The sequence below is a fragment of the Triticum dicoccoides genome, chromosome 7A, assembly GCF_002162155.2.
Source record: "Triticum dicoccoides isolate Atlit2015 ecotype Zavitan chromosome 7A, WEW_v2.0, whole genome shotgun sequence".
NCBI lineage: Eukaryota > Viridiplantae > Streptophyta > Magnoliopsida > Poales > Poaceae > Triticum > Triticum dicoccoides.
Genome location: NC_041392.1, coordinates 641,172,410 through 641,188,989, shown reverse-complemented (window position 1 = coordinate 641,188,989; position 16,580 = coordinate 641,172,410).

Below are 16,580 nucleotides of genomic sequence, written 5' to 3'. Positions count from 1 at the left end.
AGCTTTGCTCGAGCGGTTGTACCGCTGCCTCCGGGAGGTGGTACCGCCACCATACTCTGCAATAGCTAGGGCGGTGGTTCCGTCCATGCACCGCTCAAGTACCGCTCTCGCTTCTGGTTTGATGCGGTTCTTGGGCGGTAGTGGCCCGGTTGGTCCGGTCGTTCTACGATGACCGGTACCACGGGTGGTCCGAGCGGTTCTTCCGCTCAGAACTTAGCCGCCCAAGAGCTCAAGGCCATGCGGTTGTTCCAGCCAGGCACCGCCCAAGTACCGGTCAAGCTCATGTTTTGATGCGGTGGTTGTGCGGTAGCCAGGCGGTTAGTCCGGTTATTTTTCTTAGACGGTACTACCGCCCGCCTATCCGGTTGTACCGCTTGGTAGGGTTTTGCAGTTACACCGTGAGTCCCGGTTGTACCGGGACGAGGACCGGTTGTACCGCTGAAGTGCAAAAAACGTAGTAACGGTTGGAAATGTGGGTGACTATTTAAGGGAGCTTCTCCCACCTACCACTCCCACCTTTGACCTCTCTCACTCCACCATTAATGCCCTTCAAGCTCTCTTGCCCGATCTCTCTCTCTAGCCACTCAAACTTGTTGATTTGCTAGGGATTGAAGGAGGAGACCTAGATCTACACTTCCACCAAAGGATATTTGCTTTCCCCATACTTTCTTGTGTGGATTTTGTTACTCTTGGGTGTTTGAGCACCCTAGACGGTTGAGGTCACCTCGGAGCCATATTCCATTGTGGCGAAGCTTCGTGGTTTTTGTTGGGAGCCTCCAATTAAGTTGTGGAGAGAGCCCCAACCTAGTTTGTAAAGGTTCGGTCGCCGCCTTCAAGGGCACCAATAGTGGAATCACGGCATCTTGCATTGTGTGAGGGCGTGAGGAGAATACGGTGGCCCTATTGGCTTCTTGGGGAGCATTGTGCCTCCACACCGCTCCAACAGAGATGTACTTCCTCTCAAAGGGAAGGAACTTCGGCAACACATCCTCGTCTCCACCGTCTCCACTCTTGGTTATCTCGTGCCTTTATTTGAGCAAGCTTACTTGTTTCATATCTCTTGCTTGCTTGTGTACCTATCCTCGTTGCATCATATAGGTTGCTCACCTAGTTGCATATCTAGACAACCTACTTTGATGCAAAGTTTAAATTGTTAAAGAAAAGCTAAAAATTGCTAGTTGCCTATTCACCCCCCCTCTAGTCAACCATATTGATCCTTTCAATTGGTATCAGAGCCTCGTCTCTTTATTAAGGACTTTACCGTCCAAAGAGTATGGTTGATACCATAGACAGTGTGGAGGAACACTCTGGTGTGAATCCGATCTCGTCTACGGGAGATGGGGGAACTTCGGTCTCTCGTGAGGAGTTCAATGTGGCCTTGGAGACATTGAAAACCTCCATGACGACCGAAGTCGAAAGCATGTTTACTAAATTTCTTGAGGGGCTTAAACTATCCACCGCACCGTTGAAAGTGGGTGATCCCGCCAACAAGGTGACGGATGCTATCCCCGACAAGGGGGAAGCTAGTAGTGAAAAGGCTCCTTCTTCTAGTGGCAAGAATGGCACCGGCATCTTTGCCCATGTGGAACCACCACTTGTTTATGGTGGACCGGTTCCTTCCACTCATTTGAATCATGCCGGTCCTCCCCCTAAGATTGTGAAAAATGAGGATTTTGATTCTTGGGTTCACCGCTTTAAACGTCATTTAAATCATGTGAACACTAACCTTTGGAGAATCATTGAAGAAGGTTTCTATCCACATGATCCAAGCAACTTCACTCCTCGAGAAGCCACGGACAATCAATTCAATGAGAATGCTCTCTTCATCATTCAAGATGCAATTCCACCCAAAGACCTACCTCATCTTCGTCCTTTCGCCTTGGCCAAAGTTGCATGGCATTGTGTCGTGTCTCTCTACCAGGGAAGCGCAAGCATTCAATGCTCCAACTATGAAGTGGTACAAGATGAGGCCGATGAGTTTGCAATGAAGGAAGATGAAGAACCTCATGAGCTCTATCGGAGAGTAACCAAACTCGCGGTCTCACTACGAGATCACGGGAGCAAGGACACGGATGACAATTGGATCAAGCGAAAATTCCTCAAGGCAATGATGCCCTATCACAAGGCCATGTCCTCCGTCATTCGTCAAAGACCGGACTTCCACACTTTGACCTCAAGCGAAGTGTTGGATGAGTTTGTGGCCATGAACATTTTGGACAAGACCGCCGACAATGCGGTGCTCCGTTCTCAACGGGCAAAGAAGCCTAACCTTGCATTGAAGGCCAAGATCATCGTGGAAGACGAAGAAGAGGAAGAAGAGGAGAGCAACCCCGAAGATACGAAGTATCATGAACACATGGCACTTGCTTCAAGGCAATTTTGGAGCAAGAAAAACTCGAGGCCAAACTTTAGCAAAAACAACTCGAGTGGTACAAGGGGCAAGCAACGTGTAAGGACTTGCTACAATTGCGGCAACGTGAGTCATTTCCTTGCAGAATGCCCGTATGAGAAGAGGGAAGACAATGGTGGCAAGCTCATCCGAAAGGATAAGGCCAAGTCGTTCCCCAACAAGAACAACTTCTCCAAGAAGACTCCTCCCAAGGCTTTGGTTGTGCAAGAAGAGTACAATGAGGATGATGACGATGATGAAGATGATGAGTCGGTTGCCATGGCCTCCGTTGCCATTGCAACAACGTCACGGGTGTCTCTCTTCGACTCACCCAACGAGAGCATCACCGCCAAGTGCCTCATGGCTAAAGCCACCAACAAGGTAACCTCCAACATCAAAACTACCATCATTAATCATCCTTCCCTGACGGATTGCATTAATGAACTTGAGGGAGCTAATGTGGAGGCTAACGAGTTTGAGGCCTTTATGGGCAAACTCAAGGGAAAATCCAAGAAGCACTTTGTTGCTCTCTTGGAACAACTTGGTGAAGCCAATGACATGGTCGAGGCTTACGAGGACACCATCTCTAAGATGGAAGGGCATAGTCGTGACTATGCCGATGAGATCTCGGATCTTTCCAATGCTCTTGAGGAAGAGCGTGGTCTTCGTTTGGCTCTTGAGGAGTCACACAACGTTGATCATGCTAAGTTAAAGAAAGATTATGATCATGTCCTCATTGTTTCTCGTGTGCTAAATTCCGAGAAGGCCAAACTTGGGGTTGATCTTGCTAGACTCAAAGAGGAGTTTGATATACTTGACAAGGCCCACAAGGCCTTGAAGGGTATTCACACTACTCTCAAGGAGTCTCATGATCAACTCCAAGTGAAGCTAACTAAGGAGAAAGCAACTTTTCCTCATATGGTTTTAATTGATAATGCAAATGCTACTAACCCGTGTTGTGAGCATATACATCTTGTTGAGGAAAATGCTAAGTTGAAGGAGCAACTTGAGAGAGGTCTTGCGACTTGCATACAAGGCAAGAAGAACCTCAACGATCTCTTGATCAACCAAAAGGGAGTTGTGGCCAAGGAAGGGGTTGGGTACGTGCCCGACTCCAAGAACAAGAAGAAGAATGACAAGACCAAATGACCTCCTCCTCTCATGCAAACCTTTGTGAGGGAGGGAGAGAGTGCCCCCGAGGAGAAGAAGAAGAACAATGTCAAGAAGGGCAATGTCACCCCTCCCAACAAAGTCGGCGATTTTAATCCTTCTTATGTGTTATGCCATGCTAGTGATGGGCATGTTTATGCCAAATTTGTTGGTTCTCTTCATGAATACATTGAATGGTCTATTTGGGTTCCTAAGACCCTTGTTACTAACATCAAAGGACCCATTACAAAATGGGTACCTAAAACCAAGCATTGATCTCTTGTAGGTGTTTGCTTCCGGTGGTGGATCATGGTTGCTCGATAGCGGAGCTACAAATCATATGACCGGAAGCAAGGACTTGGTGGTGGACGTGCACAAGGTTCCATCTATGCCCACCAATGTCGAGTGGGGTGACGCCTCATCTTCTAAGGTATTGGGACTTGGCAAGGTGGTCATCTCTCATGATCTCACGATAGAGAAGGTCATGCTTGTTGAGTCCCTTGCATACAATTTACTTTCCGTTCGTCAACTTGCAATCATGGGCTTTGCCACTTTCTTTGATATCGATACCGTGGCCCTCTTGTGGAGCAAGACTCTTAAAGTAGCCTTTGTTGGGCATGTCGAGAACGGTCTATATGTGATTAACTTTTCGGAGCGACCCACTAAGACCGCGACATGCCTAATGGCTAAAGTTGATGTGGGATGGCTTTGGCATCGCCGTTTAGCCCATGTCAATATGAAATCTTTGCAAAGTCTCCTCAAGGGGGACCATGTCCGTGGACTAACGAATGTTAGTTTTGCTAAAGATCATGCTTGCAGTGCCTGTATCGAAGGAAAGCTACATGAGAAGGCTCACCCTCCCACGACTATCATTTATTCAAAGAGGCCTTTGGAGCTCCTTCACATGGATCTCTTTGGGCCTCCATCCTTCGATAGTCTTGGAGGTAGGAAGTATTGCTTGGTGATTGTGGATGACTACTCAAGGTACACGTGGGTGTATTTCTTCAAGAGGAAGAGCAAGACCCAACAAACCGTCATTGACTTTGCAAATGAAGCACAGCGTCAACACAATGCAAAGATCTTGACAATAAGAAGTGACAACGGCACCGAGTTCAAGAACTACACCTTGGATGAATTTCTTAGTGATGAGGGAATCAAGCATCAATATTCCGCACCATACACCCCTCAACAAAACAGTGTTGCGGAGAGGAAGAACCGGACGTTGATGGATGCGGCAAGGACCATGATGGCGGAGTTCAAGTCTCCGTACAACTTTTGGGCCGAAGCCATCAACACCGCGTGTCATGCATCCAATCGGCTCTACCTCCGCAAGGGCTTGAACAAGACTCCATATGAGATACTCGCCGGTAACAAGACCAACCTCAAGTACTTCCGGGTATTCGGGTGTAAGTGTTTCATTCTCAAGAAAGGTGTTTGGTTGTCTAAATTTGAGGCTAGAGCTCATGAGGGCATATTTGTTGGTTATGCTACAAACTCTCATGCTTACCGTGTCCTCAATAAATCCATGGGACTTATTGAGGAGACGTGTAACGTGGAGTTTGATGAGAATAACGGCTCCCAAGTGGAGCAAAGTGGCACTTGTGATGTAGGTGATGAAATTCCTCCTCAAGCCATAAGAAGAATGGGTGTTGGTTTTATCCTACCCATTGAGGAACCCCTTGTGGCCGAAGGAGAAGGACAATGCTCCACTCAAGAGGAGCCATCACCAACCCAAGGCCCACACGCTTCCGAAGAACAAAGTGAAGGCCCTCAACCTCATGAACAAGACCAAGGGCAAGATCATACTCAAGACGGTGTTGACACACCAAGTGATGCCCAAGGTCAAGTTCTCTCCCCCGAGCAAGTTCAAGATCAAGAACAAGTTCATGACGGCACTCAAGATGATCAAGTAACCGCTCCTCAACTCACCACCGAGGAGGAATTAGAGCGTCGTGCCGCCAAGATTGCATCCAAGCTCTCCACCAAGGATCATCTCATGACGAATGTGCTTGGAAGCTTAAGAAAGGGGGTAAGCACTCGTAGACAATTAGCAAATTATTGTGAGCATCACGTGTTTGTCTCTTGTGTGGAACCCCACAAGGTCTATGAGGCGCTAGAAGATCCGGATTGGCTCAATGCCATGCACGAAGAACTCAACAACTTCGAGCGCAACAAAGTGTGGAGATTGGTGCCAAGGCCAACGGGGAACCACAATGTCATTGGAACCAAGTGGATATTCAAGAACAAGCAAGATGCCCATGGGATTATCATTCGCAACAAGGCTCGTTTGGTAGCACAAGGCTACTCCCAAGTCGAGGGTATCGACTATGGTGAAACCTTTGCTCCCGTTGCTCGTCTTGAATCCATTCGCATGTTGATTGCATATGCTTCTCATCATAACTTTAAGTTACAACAAATGGATGTGAAGAGTGCTTTTCTTAATGGTCCCATTAATGAATTGGTTTACGTCAAGCAACCCCCCGGGTTCGAGGATCCCTACTTTCCCGATCATGTGTATCAACTCGATAAGGCGCTCTATGGCCTTAAACAAGCCCCACGTGCGTGGTATGACCACCTTACCGAGTTGTTACAAGACCGTGGTTTTGAAGTTGGGCTAATCGACCCCACTCTTTTTACTAAGAAGGTCAAAGGGGAGTTGTTTGTGTGCCAATTATATGTTGATGATATTATCTTTGGTTCTCCTAACAAAGCTTTCAATGAGGAATTTGCCGCTCTCATGACCTCAAAGTTCGAGATGTCCTCCATGGGAGAGTTGAAGTTCTTTCTAGGGTTCAAAGTGAAGCAAAGAAGAGAAGGAACCTTCATCAATCAATCCAAATACACTCAAGACATGCTCAAGAGATTCAAGCTAAGTGACGTCAAGCCGGCTTCCACTCCAATGCCCACCAAGTGCCAACTTGACTTAGATCCCAATGGTAAAGTGGTGGATCAAAAGGTATATCGTTCCATGATTGGATCCTTGCTTTACCTTTGTGCATCTAGAACGGACATCATGTTGAGTGTGGGAATTTGTGCATGGTTTCAAGCCGCACCTAAGGAAAGTCACTATGTGGCGGTCAAACGAATCTTTCGATATTTGGCTCATACCCCAAACTTTGGCCTATGGTACCCCAGAGGATCAAACTTCAAGCTTGTAGGGTACTCGGATTCCGATTGGGCGGGAGACAAAGTGGATAGGAAGTCCACTTCCGGAGGGTGCCAATTCCTTGGTTGCTCTTTGGTAAGTTGGTCTTCCAAAAAGCAAAGTTGTGTGTCTCTCTCGTCCACTGAGGCGGAGTATGTTGCCGCCGGTAGTTGTTGTGCTCAACTCCTATGGATGAGGCAAACTTTAAAGGATTACGGTGTCACTTGTGACAAAGTGCCTCTTTGCTGTGACAATGAAAGTGCCATCAAGATCTCTCTCAATCCGGTGCAACATTTCAAGACAAAGCATATTGAGATCCGGTATCACTTCATCCGGGATCACATTAGACGAGGAGAGATCGAGCTCAACTATGTCAACACTCATGACAACCTTGCAGATATTTTCACGAAGCCCTTGGATGAAGCAAGATTTCGCGAGTTAAGGCATGAGCTAAATATCATTGATTCGAGCAATGTGGCTTGAACCCTTGCACACCCTACCACGCTCAATTTGTTGTCTAGTTTAGGTGTAGGCATGGACATAGGGGGAGTGTTGTTCTCTCAATGAACTCTCCCTCCCCCCATTATGCATAAATTGATCGTGTCTTTCACATTAGCCATATTTGATGGTACTTGTGCTTCAAAGACGAGTTTTGGTCATGGACCCAAGGATAATTCTTCGCGGTGCCATACCAATTGACTCAAACATAGGTGGCCTCGGCCACCGTCCTCTCTTCGGGAGGTTGGAGTTAGCCTTGTTGTTCTCGTGTTGTTTTCTCTCTTTCTGTCTTTGCTCTTTGTGTTAGGTTCTCCTAGGGTGTTGTTTCTCTCCTGTTTTGTGCCCCTTCTTCCTCCCTTCGGATTGCACTCATTTGATCTTGGCTTGGGCTTAGGTGGTCGGGTAGTACAATAGGTACCACGAGCGGTTCTACCGCTGGTACCGGGTTGTGCCGTCCCAAGGGTCTCCGTTCGGTGCTTGGGCGGTTCCACCGCACAAACCCATGGTAACCCACGTCCGGTACTACCGGTTGATGCGGTGCGGTACTACCGCTGCCTCCCAGGCACCGGAAGTACCGCCTCCATCCACCGGTCTGTACCAGACGAGCGGTACAACCGCTCCCCTAAGCGGTTCTACCAGGGCATGTGTACGGGCCTATATATACTCGACGGGGCTGAAGGGTTGTCTTTTTCCCTTCGTCCTTGTTCCTCTTCTTTTTTTGCCCTAGCTGCCGGCCATCTCTACCCCTGCCCCGGAGTGCGTCTCGTGCTTCGGATCCTTGGCTCTCCGTGGATTCTCTCCGTGGAGGCCTCCCGATCTCTTCCCATGGATGGTGGTAATGCCTCGTGTTCTTTGCCTCTAGATTTTTTTAGGGTTCTTCCTTGTCTAGGGCTTTACTCATCTTTCCGCGTTTAGTGTTCGATCTATGGCTTAGAAGAGTTCTTTGTTAGCCTCATGTCTTGTTTGCAGCACTTAGAATTCGGAATATTACTTGTGTGATTCATATGCCTCGGTTAGATCTATCTTCCCTGGTAGTGCCACTGTTAGCGGTTCTACCGCCCCTACGGGCGGTACAACCGCTGGAGCGGTACTACCGGCGGAAGATCCGGTACAACCGGAGTATATCAACCACTAAGCACTATTCTATCTTCTCTGTTGTTGCAACTTGTTCCTTTTCTGCTAGTGGGTGCAATCCTCTCATCCTTGTTGGGTTTTTGTGTGTTCTTTTCGTGTGTGTGTTCAGGTGGCTCTAGTTCTCGCTCTGCTCCTCGCAAGACCAAGAAGAGGGCACAAAGGACCTTGCGCCCGGTTGTGTCTGATGAAGAAGAAGAAGTTGTGATTCCCACCAAGCCCACTCGCCGTGAAAAGTCTGCAGCTGCTAAGCAACGTGTGGTTATGTCGTTGCATCGTTGGAAATCCAACGATTGGGAAGCCTTCTGCTCAAAGAATCCGTATGAGGTTCCCATTGCTCCCCGTTGGACCACTGTTCAGTTCCGGAATGAGATGCAAGTGCGGATTGTTCATGAACTCTTTGAGCACAACAAGAACAGATATGCCAAGCAGTGGACAATTGATTTTGATCATTGGAGAAACAACATGGAGTATTTTGGTGAGGCGCTAGCTCTATGCGAGGAGTTTGATCTTGTCAAGATCATGTCAGTCAACTGTGACTTTGATGTTCAACTTATCCATCAGTTCTATGCCACGGTTCATTTTGGGGAAGATGATGCGCGCACTCTCACCTTCATGTGTCGCGATGAATTGTTTCACGTTCCCTGGAGGGCTTTCTGCAATGCTATTGGGTACGGGGATACCGGTCTGGAAGGAAGGGGTGGCATTCGCCCTCATGATTTTCCTGAGTCCATGCCTAAGGAGAAGCTTGCCCCTCTGTACATTCGGGGCCGTGGGATTGTTGGAGAATCCAAGGATTTGGAGAAGGACTATGACATCATGCATCAAGTGTTCCGCAATGTGCTCTTGCCCAAGGTGGGCAATCAAGATGAGATTCATGGCTATCTGGTTGATTTGATGGTTGCTATGAAGACCATGGTGGGGACAGGGGCAACGTTTGATGTGTCAAATTGGCTGTGGCATGAGATGTACAACATGGTCATCTACCGTAAAGTCCCAATCTACGCTCCGTTTGTCATGTGCTTTCTGAACTCTGTGTGGGCTGTTCGTCGTCCTGGAGAGCTCCTCACTTCTCCAGACAACCTCACTGTTCATGAGGTCAAGCTCCTTAAGAAGAAGAAGCATGCCGAGCCTCGCTTCCCTGAACATGCTCCTGAGGATGTCTATGCTACTTCTGACGATGAGGACTTTGAGCTGGAGCCAGGGGCCAAGCCTTCGTGGGTGGCCAAACTTACTGCCAAGGTGAAGAAGACCTTTTTTCTCCAGGCTGACATCCAGAAGAAGATGTATGAGGCACATGTCAATGAGAAGCTTGCACGGTGTTGCCAAATTGCAATGATGAAGCACCTCAACATGCAGGTTCAGAGTGGCTCTGAGAAGAGCATCACCCCAGAGGAGCGTTGGATCTCTACCCATAGCACCTGGACTGATGATGAAGCCCCTCCCCAGCCATCATCCTCGTTTGCAGCAGCTGACAATGCCATGGAAGAATCTGATCACGATAACGATCATGACTCTGATGATGAAGATCCAGATGCGACCGAGGAGTCAGAGGAGGACGCCTGAGCTTTGGGTCGCTAGCTTCGCTCTTTTCCTTTTTGGTGTCTTGATGCCAAAGGGGGAGAGGGTTCTATAGGTCTCGGGGATTTGCTTGGGTTTTTCTCTTGTTCTCGTGTTTTGTGTTTGTTTGTGGACTTGTTTCGTTCCGTGCTGTGTGTGAGACTTGTTACTCCGTTTACCTTTCCGTTCGTAGGTCATTATCATTATTATTGCCTCTAAGTATTATATTGTCTATCCTTTTGAGCTCAGAGTGATGAGTCTATAAAATCTAGGGGGAGTCTAGTCCTGAAAGTGTCCCCATGCTTTCTAATAGCTAGTACTTATTGGGGCACACATTCGGGGGGAGTTCCGTCTAGATTTCATTGACTTATCTCTTGCAAATCGTGTTGTTGTCATCATCCACCAAAAAGGGGGAGATTGAAAGGGCATTTCCCTACTTTATGTTTTGGATGATGATGACAACCCTTTGTGGTCTAATTGTGTGCTATATGTTTCAGGTTCTCGACGCTTAGGCTTACATCGGATTGCTATTGCCTCTCGAAGGAAAAGATCGAAGACGTGTCCTCTACGCTTTTATTTTCTTTGGTCGTAGAGTACCCGTACTATCAAGAGGGAATCCTCATTAGGAAGCTCTGGGGGAATCAGTTCACGTACACTTTTCTCACCCTCTCTTTGCCTTCCTCAGGTGTGAGAGAGAGAGAGAGTTTTGTTGGGGAACGTAGTAATTTCAAAAAAATTCCTACGCACATGCAAGATCATGGTGATGCATAGCAACGAGAGGGGAGAGTGTGATCTACGTACCCTTGTAGACCGATAGTGGAAGCGTTAGCACAACGCGGTTGATGTAGTCGTACGTCTTCACGGCCCGACCGATCAAGCACCAAAACTACGGCACCTCCGAGTTTTAGCACACGTTTAGCTCGATGACGATCCCCAGACTCCGGTCCAGCAAAGTGTCGGGGAAGAGTTCCGTCAGCACGACGGCGTGGTGACGATCTTGATGTTCAACTGTCGCAGGGCTTCGCCTAAGCACCACTACAATATTATCGAGGTATATGGTGGAAGGGGGCACCGCACACGGCTAAGAAAACGATCACGAGGATCAACTTGTGTGTGTAGAGGTGCCCCCCTACCCCCGTATATAAAGGAGCAAGGGGGAGGAGGCTGGCCCTAGGAGGGGCGCGCTAGGGAGTAGGATTCCTACTCCTAGTTGGAGTAGGTTTCCTCCTTTCCTAGTCCAATTAGGAGAAGGGGGAAAGGGGGGGAAGAGGGGAAGGAAGGGAGAGAGGGGCCGCGCCCCAAACCCATTGTCCAATTCGGACTGGGCTTGGGAGGGGCGCGCGCCACCTCCCGGTCCTTCCCACTAAGGCCCATTAAGGCCCATTGCTTCCTCCTCGTATTTCCGTAACTCCCCGATACCTCCGAAAATACCCGAATCACTCAGAACCTTTCCGATGTCCGAATATAGTCGTCCAATATATCGATCTTTACATCTCGACCATTTTGAGACTCCTCGTCATGTCCCCGATCTCATCCGGGACTCCGAACTCCTTTGGTACATCAAAACTCATAAACTCATAATATAACTGTCATCGAAACCTTAAGCGTGCAGACCCTACGGGTTCGAGAACAATGTAGACATGACCGAGACACGTCTCCGGTCAATAACCAATAGCGGAACCTGGATGCTCATATTGGCTCCCACATATTCTACGAAGATCTTTATCGGTCAGACCGCATAACAACATACGTTGTTCCCTTTGTCATCGGTATGTTACTTGCCCAAGATTCGATCGTCGGTATCTCAATACCTAGTTCAATCTCGTTACCGGCAAGTCTCTTTACTCGTTTCGTAATACATCATCTCGCAACTAACTCATTAGTTGCAATGCTTGCAAGGCTTATGTGATGTGCATTACCGAGAGGGCCCAGAGATACCTCTCCGACAATCGGAGTGACAAATCCTAATCTCGAAATACGCCAACCCAACATTTACCTTTGGAGACACCTATAGAGCTCCTTTATAATCACCCAGTTACGTTGTGACGTTTGGTAGCACAAAAGTGTTCCTCCGGCAAACGGGAGTTGCATAATCTCATAGTCATAGGAACATGTATAAGTCATGAAGAAAGCAATAGCAACATACTAAACGATCGGGTGCTAAGCTAATGGAATGGGTCATGTCAATCACATCATTCTCCTAATAATGTGATCCCGTTAATCAAATGACAACACATGTCTATGGTTAGGAAACATAACCATCTTTGATTAACGAGCTAGTCAAGTAGAGGCATACCAGTGACGTTTAGTTTGTCTATGTATTCACACAAGTATTATGTTTCCGGATAATACAATTCTAGCATGAATAATAAACATTTATCATGAAATAAGGAAATAAATAATAACTTTATTATTGCCTCTAGGGCATATTTCCTTCAGTCTCCCACTTGCACTAGAGTCAATAATCTAGTTCACATTGCCATGTGATCTAACATCAATAGTTCACATCTTTATGTGATTAACACCCATAGTTCACATTGATATGTGACCAACACCCAAAAGGTTTACTAGAGTCAGTAATCTAGTTCACATCGCTATGTGATTAACACCCAAAGAGTACTAAGGTGTGATCATGTTTTGCTTGTGAGATAATTTTAGTCAACGGGTCTATCATATTCAGATCCGTAAGTATTTTGCAAATATCTATGTCAACAATGCTCTGCATGGAGCTACTCTAGCTAATTGCTCCCACTTTCAATATGTATCTAGATCGATACTTAGAGTCATCCAGATATGTGTCAAAGCTTGCATCAACGTAACTCTTTACAACGAACCTTTTGTCACCACCATAATTGAGAAATATTTCCTTATTCCACTAAGGATAATTTTGACCACTGTCCAGTGATCTACTCCTAGATCACTATTGTACTCCCTTGCCAAAAACAGTGTAGGGTATACAATAGGTACACAGCATGGCATACTTTATAGAACCTATGATTGAGGCATAGGGAATGACTTTCATTCTCCTTCTATCTTCTGCCGTGGTCGGGCTTTGAGTCTTACTCAATTTCACACCTTGTTACACAGGCAAGAACTCTTTCTTTGACTGTTCCATTTTGAACTACTTCAAAATCTTGTCAAGGTATGTACTCATTGAAAAAACTTATCAAGCGTCTTGATCTATCTCTATAGATCTTGATGCTCAATATGTAAGCAGCTTCACCGAGGTCTTTCTTTGAAAAACTTCTTTCAAAACACTCCTTTATGCTTTGCAGAATAATTCTACATTATTTCCGATCAACAATATGTCATTCACATATACTTATCCGAAATGCTGTAGTGCTCCCACTCACTTTCTTGTAAATACAGGCTTCACCGCAAGTCTGTATAAAACTATATGCTTTGATCAACTTATCAAAACGTATATTCCAACTCCGAGATGCTTGCACCAGTCCATAGATGGATCGCTGGAGCTTGCATATTTTGTTAGCACCTTTAGGATTGACAAAACTTCTGGTTGCATCATATACAACTCTTCTTTAAATCCATTAAGGAATGTAGTTTTGTTTATCCATTTGCCAGATTTCATAAAAATGCGGCAATTGCTAACATGATTGGGACAGACTTAAGCATCGCTACGAGTGAGAAAATTTCATCGTAGTCAACACCTTGAACTTTGTCAAAAACCTTTTTCGACAAGTCTAGCTTTGTAGATAGTAACACTACTATCAGCGTCCATCTTCCTCTTGAAGATCCATTTATTTTCTATGGCTTGCTGATCATCGGGCAAATCCATCAAAGTCCATACTTTGTTCTCATACATGGATCATATCTCAGATTTCATGGCCTCAAACCATTTCGCGGAATCTGGGCTCATCATCGCTTCCTCATAGTTCGCAAATTTGTCATGGTCTAGTAACATGACTTCCAGAACAGGATTACCGTACCACTCTGGTGCGGATCTTACTCTGGTTTACCTACGAGATTCGGTAGTAACTTGATCTGAAGTTACATGATCATCATCATTAGCTTCCTCACTAATTGGTGTAGTAGTCACAAGAACAGATTTCTATGATGAACTACTTTCCAATAAGGGAGAAGGTACAATTACCTTATCAAGTTTTCTACTTTCCTCCCACTCACTTCTTTCGAGAGAAACTCCTTCTCTAGAAAGGATCCATTCTTAGCAATGAATGTCTTGCCTTCGGATCTGTGATAGAAGGTGTACCCAACAGTCTCCTTTGGGTATCCTATGAAGACATATTTCTCCGATTTGGGTTTGAGCTTATCAAGATGAAACTTTTTCATATAAGCATCACAATCCCATACTTTAAGAAACAACAACTTTGGTTTCTTGCCAAACCACAGTTCAGATTGTGTCGTCTCAACGGACTTAGATGGTGCCCCATTTTTTAACGTGAATGCAGCTGTCTCTAATGCATGATCCCAAAACGATATTGGTAAATCGGTAAGAAACATCATAGATTGTACTATATCCAATAAAGTACGGTTATGACGTTCGGACACACCATTATGTTGTGGTGTTCCAGGTGGCATGAGTTTGTGAAACTATTCCACATTGTTTTAATTGAAGACCAAACTCGTAACTCAAATATTCGTCTCTATGATCAAATCGTAGAAACTTTATTTTCTTGTCATGATGATTTTCTACTTCACTCTGAAATACTTTGAACTTTTCAGACTTATGTTTCATCAAGTAGATATACTCATATCTGCTTAAATCATCCGTGAAGGTCAGAAAATAATGATACTTGTCGCGAGCTTTAATATTCATCGGACCACATACATCAGTATGTATGATTTCCAACAAATATGTTGCTCGCTCCATTGTTCCGGAGAACGGAGTCTTAAGTCATCTTGCCCATAAGGCATGGTTCGCAAGCACCAAGTGATTCATAATCAAGTGATTCCAAAATCCCATCAGCATGGAGTTTCTTCATGCGCTTTACACCAATATGACCTAAATGGCAGTTCCACAAATAAGTTGCACTATCATTATTAACTTTGCATCTTTTTGGTTTCAATATTATGAATATGTGTATCACTACGATCGAGATCCAATGAACCATTTTCATTGGGTGTGTAACCATATAAGGTTTTATTCATGTAAGCAGAACAACAATTTATTCTCTTACTTAAATGAATAACTGTATTACAATAAACATGATCAAATCATATTCATGCTCAACGCAAACACCAAATAACACTTATTTAGGTTCAACACTAATCCCGAAATTATAGGGAGTGTGCGATGATGATCATATCAATCTTGGAACCACTTCCAACACACATTGTCACTTCACCCTTAACTAGTCTCTGTTTATTCTGCAACTCCCGTTTCGAGCTACTAATCTTAGCAACTAAACTAGTATCAAATACTAAGGGGTTGCTATAAACACTAGTAAAGTACACATCAATAACATGTATATCAAATATACTTATGTTCACTTTGCCATCCTTCTTATCCGCTAATCACTTGGGATAGTTCCGCTTCCAGTGACCAGTCCCTTTGCAGTAGAAGCACTTAGTCTCAGGCTTAGGACCAGACTTGGGCTTCTTCACTTGAGCAGCAACTTGCTTGCTGTTCTTCTTGAAGTTCCCCTTCTTCCCTCTGCCCTTTTCTTGAAACTAGTGGTCTTGTCTACCATCAACACTTGATGTTTTTCTCGATTTCTACCTTCGTCAATTTCAGCATTACGAAGAGCTTGGGAATCATTTCCGTTATCCCTTGCATATCATAGTTCATCACGAAGTTTTACTAACTTGGTGATGGTGACTAGAGAATTCTGTTAATCACTATTTTATCTGGAAGATTAACTCCCACTTGATTCAAGCAATTGTAGTACCCAGACAATCTGAGCACATGCTCACTAGTTGAGCGATTCTCCTCCATCTTTTAGCTATAGAACTTGTTGGAAACTTCATATCTCTCAACTCGGGTATTTGCTTGAAATATTAACTTCAACTCCTGGAACATCTCATATGTTCCATGACGTTCAAAACGTCTTTGAAGTCCCGATTCTAAGCCGTTAAGCATGGTGCACTAAACTATCAAGCAGTCATCATATTGAGCTAGCCAAACGTTCATAACGTCTGCATCTGCTCCTGCAATAGGTCTGTCACCTAGCAGTGCATCAAGGACATAATTCTTCTGTGCAGCAATGAGGATAAACCTCAGATCACGGATCCAATCCTGCATCATTGCTACTAACATCTTTCAAAACAATTTTCTCTAGGAACATATCAAAATAAACACAGGGAAGCAACAACGCGAGCTATTGATCTACAACATGATTTACAAAAATACTACCAGGACTAAGTTCATGATAAATTTAAGTTGAATTAATCGTATTACTTTAAGAACTCCCACTTAGATAGACATCCCTCTAATCCTCTAAGTGATCACGTGATCCAAATCAACTAAACCATGTCCGATCATCACGTGAGATGGAGTAGTTTCATTGGTGAACATCACTATGTTGATCATATCTACTATATGATTCACGCTCGACCTTTCGGTCTCCATGTTCCGAGGCCATATCTGTATATGCTTGGCTCGTCAAGTATAACCTGAGTATTCCGCGTGTGCAACTGTTTTGCACCCGTTGTATTTGAACGTAGAGCCTATCACACCCGATCATCACATGGTGTCTCAGCATGAAGAACTTTTGCAACGGTGCATACTCA